This window comes from Propithecus coquereli, unplaced genomic scaffold (assembly GCF_000956105.1).
Source record: "Propithecus coquereli isolate 6110/MARCELLA unplaced genomic scaffold, Pcoq_1.0 Scaffold215, whole genome shotgun sequence".
NCBI classification, from domain to species: Eukaryota; Metazoa; Chordata; class Mammalia; order Primates; family Indriidae; genus Propithecus; species Propithecus coquereli.
Genome location: NW_012146634.1, coordinates 965,643 through 975,816, shown reverse-complemented (window position 1 = coordinate 975,816; position 10,174 = coordinate 965,643). Strand labels below are relative to the sequence as shown.

The 10,174-nt window shown below is 40.4% G+C and overlaps 1 long non-coding RNA gene across 1 annotated transcript; it reads left to right on the top strand.

Annotated features, from left to right (window-relative positions):
* Positions 1-222: 222 nt before the first annotated feature.
* LOC105810585 lies at positions 223-9,950 on the top strand. The gene is made up of 4 exons (XR_001137502.1): positions 223-309; positions 5,950-6,046; positions 6,282-6,362; positions 9,812-9,950. It is a non-coding gene; the product is annotated as an uncharacterized LOC105810585 (long non-coding RNA).
* Positions 9,951-10,174: the final 224 nt, after the last annotated feature.

The following is a 10,174-nucleotide window of genomic DNA, read 5'->3' as shown; positions in this document are numbered from 1 at the left end:
CCAAGTCTCGTGTTAAAATTCAATCCTCAGTGTTGGAGGTGGGGCCCGATGGGAGGTGTTTGGATCATGGGGGAGGATCCCTCAAGAATGGCTTGGTGCCATTCTCCCAGTATTGAGTGAGTTCTCCTCTTAGTTCCTGTGAGAACTGGTTGTTGAAAAGAACCTGGCATCTTCTCTTCTCTCTCTCTCTTGATTCCTTTCTTGCCATGTGATCTCCACACACTGGCTCCCCTATGCCTTCTGCCATGAGTGGAAGCCCTCACCAAAAGCTGATACTGGAGCTACGCTTCTTGCACAGACTGCAGAAATGTAAGCCAAATAAATCTCTTTTCTTTATAAATTACTCATCCTCAGGTATTCTTTTATAGCAACACAAAATGACTGAGACAGGCTCATAGTCATCAACTTCTTTGTGATACAAATGGTAGCCACAGAAAATTTCTGCTTTAAGTCATGAGGCAATGAAAGGGCTATTTCAGGGAAAAAAAAAAACCAGTATAGACTGGATTAGCTAGCAAGGTGACTGTCAAGACACTGTATGCCTTAGCATTTACATTAAATCAAATGACATAAGGCATGCCAAGTACCCAGCCCAGTTCCTCGCACTAAACAAATATTAGTTTACTGCCCCTTATATAGAGATTTTACAGTTTACAAAGTGCCTTCACGTACATTAAATCCCCCCGAAACCTTCTGAATCAGGTATTTCCCCCAGAGTAGAGATTTGACATCCCAAAAAATAGCACATCTGAAAAACTGCAAGGCTGAGAGTCAGACCCAGGTTTGCAGACCCCAAAGCCAGTTCTCTTTTCCCCATACCCCAGAGATCTTCCTATTGCCTTGTCCTAGATTCAAGATTGCAAAGGCTGTAGAGTGCTAACAATGTGACGGAGATGAAAAAATGAGCTGTGAGTACCTGGGTAGCTGAGGTTCTCAGGGCCTTATTATTATATAACCTTATTTGTAAAATAACAATACTGCATTTTATCTATTCCAAGACACATATATTGTCATATTTTAACACCTCTGAAACCAAGAGGTGACTTACAATTGATGGTGTTTTACAGTTGTTTCTGCTGCTCAGCAGTTTTGATGTGGTCATTGTCTGTCTGCTCATGCACAAACTTGGTTGTTATTCCTGGTGGCATGACTGGAAAACTGAAACCCATTGACATTTCAGTTTATTCACTCAACTACCATTGGAGCAAGTTATATGAATCCTAGTTCTTGCCTGAATACTTTCTATTGACACCTTTTGGCAAGATCAAGAAAGCACCTGTATCAAAACTTACAGAATGAATGTTAGAGATCTGGAAGAAAACCTCAGAAAAAATGGTTGAGACCTACCTAAGGAATGCTGCATCACCAGTGCTCTGATGCAACACTGGTAATGCTGTGTTGAGAAATACAGACGTCAGTGACTCAGAGTCAAAAGTGACTCAGAAGACAAACTCTGTTCTTTTTTCTTTTTCTTTTCTTTTTTTTTTTGAGACGGAGTCTCACCGTGTTGCCTGGGCTAGAGTGCCATGGCATCAGCCTAGCTCACGGCAACCTCAAACTCCTGGGCTCAAGTGATCCTCCTGTCTTCACCTCCTGAGTAGCTGGTACAGGCACGCACCACCATGCCCGGCTAATTTTTTTCTATTTTTGGTAGAGACGGGGTCTCACTCTTGCTCAGGCTGGTCTCGAGCTCTTGAGCTCAAGATCCTCCCGCCTCAGCCTCCCAGAGTGCTACCACGCCTGGCCAGAAGAAAGACTCTGAATGTGAAGATATTTTGGACTACCTTAACTAAATAATTTCCCGTATATTTTCCTTGTATTAATACACAAGTGAGATATATGATAAAAATCCATGTTTAAATAAATCTAAGTAAGTCCTTTTAATGAGGGCTGAGTGATAAGAAAGTATTGTGCCATAGATTAGCTCATTTTCTTTCTTAGTAGTATATAATAAATGGTGTGCCTTACAAACAGTAATATCTTAGATTCAATGAGAATAGTCACATTATATTTGTACAAATTCTTCAAAATGTATATAGTCACCTCATTTTGATCATCACAATAGCCTTGTGATATTCGGAGCGAATAATAAGGGAAAAATAAGGCATATAAAATAATCTACTCAAATGATAAGAACTCATCCTAATTTAGTCCATAGAATAAGCCTAAAGTCTTCCTTTTCCCTCTAAAATTTCGAGATTTGTATCAATCTTAGAGCTACTGCTAAAAAAAAAAAAAAGCATATCTGGTAAGATTGAATATAATAGTTCAGAATGAATATTGAACATCATTCCCTAAAATGAATTGTCAGAGTTTTAACTACAACAAATCACTATTACACATAGCCTAGAACTATACCTGACACATAAATGGTATTAAATAAGTAAATGGAGTTGTATTACTCAGGACCATTAATACTGGCTATCCCAGCAGTCAAACCCTGAATTCTCAGTGGCTTAAACAACAAAAACTTGTATCTTACACATGTCATGTACCTAGCAGAGGTTGGCAAGCAGTGAAAGGTGAGCGTTGCTCTGCTCCTCACCTTCACTCAATACTATGGTTTGAATGTCTCCTCTGAAATTCATGTCGGAATTTAATCCCCAATATGATAGTATTAAAGAGTGGGACCTTTAGGAGGTGATTAAGTCATGAGGGCTCCACCCTCATGAATGGGATTAATGTCTTACAAAAACAGCATTTCTCCCTTTTTGCCCTTCCATCCCTTCCCCAATGTGAGGACAAGGAGCCATCTTGGAAGCAGAAATAGGGCTCCAACCAGATAGGCACTGCTGGTGCCTTAATCTTGGACTTTCCAGCCTCTAGAATTGTAACAAATACATTTCTATTCTTTATAAATTACCCAGTGTCAGTATTTTTTGGTAGCAGCACAAAAAGACTAAGACAGAAATTGGTAACGAGACTGAGGTGTTGCTATAATAAATACCTGAAAATGCAGAAGTGGCTCTGGAACTGGGTGATACATAGAGGCTGGAAGAGTTTGAGGTGCATGTTAGAAAAAGCCTAGATTTTCATAAACAGAGTGGTGTATATTAAGGGCAATTCTGGTGAGCTGAGAAGAAAGCTGTAGAGAGAGGCTACATCTTATAGATTACTTATGTGGTCATGATCAGAATGCTGGTAGAAATATGGACAGTAAAGGCTATTCTGATGAGGTCTCACATGGAAATGAGGACCATGGTATTGGAAACTGGAAGAAAGGCCATTCTTGTTACAAATTGGTAAAGAATTTGGCTGAATTGTGTCCATGTCCTACTGCTATGTGGAAGGCAGAACTTCTGGGTAATGAACTAGGATACTGTAGAAGAAATATCTAAGCAAAGCATTTGAGGGTGCAGCACAACTACTATTGACTGCGTACAGTAAAATGTGAGAAGAGAGAAATGAATTAAAGATAGAATTAGAAGGGAAGGAAAAAATTTGGAAAATTCTCAGCCCGGTGTTAAAGAGAAATCTGAGGCACAATAAAATTTTGAGAGTTTATTTCAGTAAGAAGCAATTCATTAACTGGGGAACACCAGACCAAAAGAGGTTTAGTGTTCCAATGACAAAATGTTAAAGTATTTCTTGGGAAAATGTGGAAGCAAAATAAAGAAATTATTTGAATGATTTGCAATTACAAAATTGCCTTTTTTAGGTACTTTGTTAGAAAGTCCCTAATCATAGTTAGTCCCTAATCAATATGTTAGTTGATAGCTCATGATTGGTTGGGGTTAAGTTTTAGTTTTGTCTAACATAAGCATTTACCACAAGTGACCCAAGTTAAGTTTTGCTTATATTTACAGTTTAAGCAAGACTTAGGCTACTTTAAGGCCTTTGGTTTGGTATTCTCAGGAATTTTTCAGACCTGGTCTCCATTTTAACTTTGTTTTAACACTAGCCAGGTTGTCAAAGCAAGTTTGGGAAACAATACTAAGGGTGTGGCCAAGTGACCATTTGATAAGGAGATTAGTCTGCATACAAGGAAGCCACATGCTATTCATTAGGACAATGGAAGTATGACCCTGAAAGGCATTTCATAGATCTTTGAGTCTGCCATTCCCATCACAGGCCCAGAGTGCTAGCACCTTGAGGACAGAAGAGATTCGAAGGAGGGGCCCAGGATACCTGTGGGATCCTGGGGCTTGCTGCCCAGTGCTGCCTCAAGTCTCTGTTCCCTGCATTTTGGCGCAGCAGTCTTGACTGCCCAGCTGTGGCTCAGGCTGCTGCTCCAGAAGGCGCAAGTGGTAAACCTTGGTGGCATCTTTGTGGTGCCAACTCTGCAGGTGTGCAGAGCGCAAGAGCTGTGGATGCATTGCTACTTCCACCTAGATTTCAAGGGCTGCCTCAGAAAGCCTCGGGGCCCACCCAGGCAGAGAGCCCCTACTAGGCAATGCCCAGCAGAACTGTGGGGTCAGGAAACTGCAGAGAGCCCCCACAAGGGCAATATCTAGTGAGGTCATGGGGAAGGGCCACCCCGGAGACCCCAAATCTGTAGAGCCACCAGTGTGCAGTGTCAAGTTGGAAGAACTGCAGGCATTCGACTCCAACTCCTGAGAGCGGCAGTGTGGGCTGTGCCCAGTGATGCCATTGGAGTGTGCTGTCCAGGGCCTTGGGGGCCCAACACCCACCCCAATGTATCCAGAAGGTGGGCCATAGAGTCAAAGATTATTTTTCTGAAGCTTCAATATTTAATGCTGTGTGCCCTGTTCAGTTTTTGGACTTACTTGGGACGTGTTACCCCTTTTTTTCTTGTCTATTGCTCCCTTTTAGAGTGGGAATGTCTATCCTATGCCTGTCCACCACTGTATTTTGAAAGTACATAACTTGTTTGATTTCACAGGCTCACAGCTGGAGAGGAATTTGTCTCAAGATGAATCACACCTTGAGTTACACCCATATCTCATTTAGATGATATTTAATTAATTTTTTAAGGGGGACAGTGAGGAGGGAAGTTCAATTTCCTTTTTTTTTTTTTTTGAGACAGAGTCTCACTCTATCCCCCTGAGTAGAGTGCCGTGGCATCATCATAGCTCACTGCAACCTCAAACTCCTAGGCTAAAGTGATCCTCCTGCATCAGCCTCCCGAGTAGCTGGGACTACAGGCGTGCAACCACGACACCCAGCTAATTTTTCTATTTTTAGTAAGGGTTTCACTCTTGCTCAGGCTGGTTTCGAACTTCTGAACTCAAGCGATCCTTCCGCCTCATCCTCCTAGAATGCTAGGATTACAGGCGTGAGCCACCGTACTCTGCCAGATTTAGATATTTAGACGAGACTTTGGACTCAGATTTCAAAGTTGACACTGGAACAAGTTAAAACGTTTGAAGCCACTGGGATAGAATGAGTATATTTTGTATAAAAGAAGGACATAAGGCTGGGTGAGGTGGCTCACGCCTGTAATCCTAGCACTCTGGGAGGCCGAGGCAGGATGATCGCTTGAGCTCAGGAGTTCAAGACCAGCCTGAGTAAGAGCGAGACCCCATCCCTACTAAAAATAGAAAGAAATTAGCCGGACAACTAAAAATAGAAAAAATTAGCTGGGCATGGTGGTGCATGCCTGTAGTCTCAGCTACCCGGGAGGCTGAGGCAGGAGGATCTCCTGAGCCCAGGAGTTTGAGGTTGCTGTGAGCTAGGCTGATGCCACGGCACTCTAGCCCAGGTAACAGAGTGAGACTCTGTCTCAAAAAAAAAAAGAAGGACGTAAATTTGATGGGACCAGGGTAGAATGCTATGGTTTGAATGTCTATGTCGCCTCCAAAATTCATGTTGAAATTTAATCCTCAGTGCAACAGTAGTAAGACGTGGGACCTTTAGGAAGTGATTAGGCCATGAGGGCTCCCTCCTCATTAATGGATTAGTGCCTTATAAGAGGGCTTGGGGGGGGAGAGTTCGTCCCTTCTGTCCCTTCCTCCATGTGATGACTACAGCTTTTGTACCCTCTGGAAGATACAGCAACAAGGCACTGTCTTGGAAGCAAGAAAGCAGCCGTCAACAGACACTGGACATAGCACTGCCTTGACTGGACTTCCCAGACTCCAGAACTGTGAGAAATCCATTTCTATTATTTGTAAATTACCGAGTCTCAGGTATTTTGTTACAGCAGCACAAGTGGACTATGAGATTCAGTAACCAGAATAACTCAGACTACACCTTGTAATTGAACCATGTGGAACATATAACCTCAGGGATCGCTGTGACAGGGAAAAAAAGGGCTAGGGGGAGCACATTAGCTTATACCCTTCTCAGCCTAAAAATCATACATCTCACTTCCTTCATAGGCCATTAGCCAGATATTGTCACACAATCTCAACCTAACTGCAAGGGATGCTGAGGAAAGCAGGGGAGCAGTGGAATATTTGGTGAGTACTGTCTATGCCACATTAGTCCTATAATTATTTCCTTGAGGGCAAGAATGTTTTATTTACTGATATTCTCAAACATCTAGAAAAGTGCCTGACATTTAGTGTTCACTAACAATTGTTGAATCAATACATCGATGAATTAATCAATGGTACCTGAAGCTGGTATGAATCTACTCTGAAAAGTTTCTAGATAAAATTAGATATTCAAGTTCATGTTAATATTTCAGAAACAACTAGAGTTAACAAGAAGAGGTATTTTGGAAAGAATTTATTTGAAGTTGGCGAACTCATTCTGAAATGTAGTTACAGGTTACATAGAATCTTTTTTATGAGAGCTTAATGATTCTTTAAACTGACTAAAATGTGAGGAAATACAACACTCAACTCTCAAGACCAGCCTGAATTTTTGATTTCATTTAAAAAATTAATAGACTGCAGTCTTCCTAGAAACAATTGCTTAGGGAGTTGGGAATAGTTTTCCATGATGAGAAGAATTTAGATTGTGGTGATATGAAAAGGCAAAGAGTACTGAGGCTCAGGGAACTATTCAGTAAGTAGCAGTCCTTTTGGCTCTAATTCAATACCTGGTTCTCAATTTTGCCAGCATTATTAGGAAGGCACAAAGAGTTCAATATTGGGTTTTTCACAAAGGAATCTCAAAGTGATTATGAGCTATAATTCATCATTCATTCAACAAATGCTTATTAAGCACCAAATATGTACAAAGCACAATGCTTGGTGCTGGAGATTCAAGGTGCAAAAGATAGATATAATTTCTACCCTAAGGGAACTTACAGTCTCATAGGGAAGATGGACACTGACTGAACAACTATTGTAGTAAGTGTGACACTCACTGCAAAAACAGAAGTGCCAGGTGCCATGGAGTGACACACTCCAAAACCTACTTCTGGTTTTGAGCAGCAGACAAGTAGAATCAGGAAAGATCTCCTCAAGAAATTGATTTTTCAACTTAAATCCAAATGATAAGAAGGATTTGGCAATGGAAAAGTGAGGGCAAGAGAATTCCAGATGGAGGGAATAGCTTGTCCTCACAATACCCTGCTGTGAAGCCACACAGGATTACATGCTTAATTGTACAGCTGGAGAAGTTGTAGAAGAAGGAAGTAACTTGTTCAGGGGACACTGTTTAACAAGGTGCTTAATTAGAACCATAAGCCACATTCCTAACCTTTCAGGGAACACAATTCTCTTTCTAAGGGTGACTCTCTTTCCCGACTGAAGCAGTAGCTAAGCCAGTCAACTCCTCTAGCCTATCAGGCACATCGATCAACCAAGAACTATACAGATGTAACAGATATCAATTTACAGCCTGTTTCACAGCCTGGAGGATGAGAACGAAAGAGCCCTAAATGGCTCTCATGCAGGAAGAGGGTGGTGCATAGTGGCAGAGGGGGAAGCTTCATCAGTGAGGGCCAAGCGCTAAAAGCAGCTGCGTGTGACATTTCCGTCAGCAGTCCTCCCTCCCACATTGTGTGTGAGACACACATCAGATGTTCCGGTTTATGATTTCAGCTTCAGAGTACATACCCTTTGAGATCCAAGCTCATGTATCTCTGCCAGTGGCAGGGTGCCTGCTCATTAATTGGGCTCTAAAGGCCATCTGAGAGTGATAACAAACCAAATGCTCAGAGTATTGGGACTCTTTTCTCCTATTCTTGAGGCGGTCTGGAAACTTGTGGATTGGTTGAGTCTCAGGCTCCAGGTGCCTAATCTCTGTACTTACTAGAAAGTGACAAAGCACAGGCTTACCAAAGATTCTGCACAGATGCCAGAACCATGTCAGAAAACAGGTCACATATAGCTACTGTCTTCCCCTGTTTATATCAGCCCAGAGGACAATTTTTTCTCTTTCCTTTGGAAGACACAATAGAGGCTAACTCTTGGAGGTCCCAGGTAAGCACCACTTTATCTGTTAGGTAGACCAGACTTAAGAAGGGCCAAGTCTTTTTGCCTTTTCAAATTGTGTTTACCTCCCGAGGTAAATTAGATTAGAAAAATCTATTATTTATAGGGGAGATAAGAGAGGAAAATCCTTATTTTTGCTTATTTAAGAGCAAAAATCCTGATTTCACTGAGATGTCAGCAAATGAAAAGATATGGCTGCATACCAGTCAATCACCAAAACTTTAAAAGTTCCTGATATTCTGGTCATTTTAAAATTTATTACTTTAGAGATTTCTGTTTAGTATTGGTGTTGAAATTTGTTACTTGCTTACAAAAATGCTAGGTCATACAAACTCTCAAATTACTCCCCCAAATTATCTTATGTTTATGAAAACTATTAGAAAATAAATGTCAAAGAGTTTTCTTTTTAAAGAACAAAATTACAATAATAACGACAATAATCTGTCCTAATTTAGATGATAGCAGTGTCTGAGCATCAAGGCTGCTCGATCACTGGGTGGCCACATTTTATTTTGTGTCATAAATTTTTTCATAACCAGATATTACACCCAATTTTGCATGATTTGAATGATGGGTTGGCTTTGGAAGGAGCACGATAAAGTTAAGAGTGAGGTTATATCAGGGCTTCTTAGTCCGTATTATTTCTCAAACCCCTGTAAGTACGTATATGTCTGGAATAATAAATAACCACTTCTTATGGCAAAGTAACCCCTGGTAAAATTCATTCATTTAGTCTACAAATGTTTGAAGAATATTTCTATAGTATATAGAATAGTACATTCATTGTACTGAGAAATAAGACCTGATTTCTGCCTTATATCTATAATTTAGCAGAGACCATATTATACAATAGACTGAACTCCAAGGTCAGAGTTTGGGTCTCTTTCAATTGCCCTTTTATATCCAGGGAGAGCACAGAATTCGTCTCATGGTAGGAGCTCAGTGAATATTGGTAGAATGTCCAAATGTATGAACAAAAATGTACATGACGTTACCTTTCTAATACAAGGGTGTATCACATTTTTTTTTTATTTCAGCATATTATGGGGGTACAGATGTTTAGGTTACGTATGTTGCTCTTACCCCCCTCCCCCCCAAGTCAGAGCTTCAAGCGTGTCCATCCCCCAGATGGTGCGCATCGCTCTCTTTGTGTATATCCGTCCCCTCCCGCCTCCCAAGCATTTCTAATATCAGATATCAGTAAGTCAGATTCTAGCCAGGACTGTGGGAAGTTAACTTTAACTTTTACTTCTTATAATCAGTCTGTGGCCTTTGGGGAGGTTAACAGCATGGGCTGCGGGGAAAAGGAGGATGTTAAAAAGAGAGGGATGTTTAAATTAGCACTATGAAGTTGTATGTAAAGGTTTTATTTCAAATGTGCTGTTCTGAAGATAACTACAAAGTGTGTGCATGGCTTTTTTTTTTTTTGGCAAATGCCATTTCAAAAAAGGGAAAAAAGCCATGTTATTTAAGACATAGTTTTTTTTTCTAATCCTAAAATGTTTCTATCTCTTTTTTAGAGTTAAAAGAACTCTACTTGCCAGACACTGCATTATACATAAGTAGGAAGAAAGATGAGCTAAAGATTTTGGGAACTAGAAAATCCAATTATTGTTTGGATTGTAAATACTACCTGTGTGGCCTTGGATAAATGTGAAATTTTTCTTCTATAAAATAAAGGGAGTTGAATTAAATTATTTCAATTTGAATATTCTATGATTTCATCTGACAAACTCTCCTTTTTCATCTTTGTTGTTATGTGGAATGCTTAATCATTTCCAGTTTTTGAAAAAAAATCATACCACAGATGCTTAAAATAAAGTAGCTCTCTATAGAATGCCTTTTTCAAGTAGTCATAGCACCACTTTAAAATTATTTTTAAA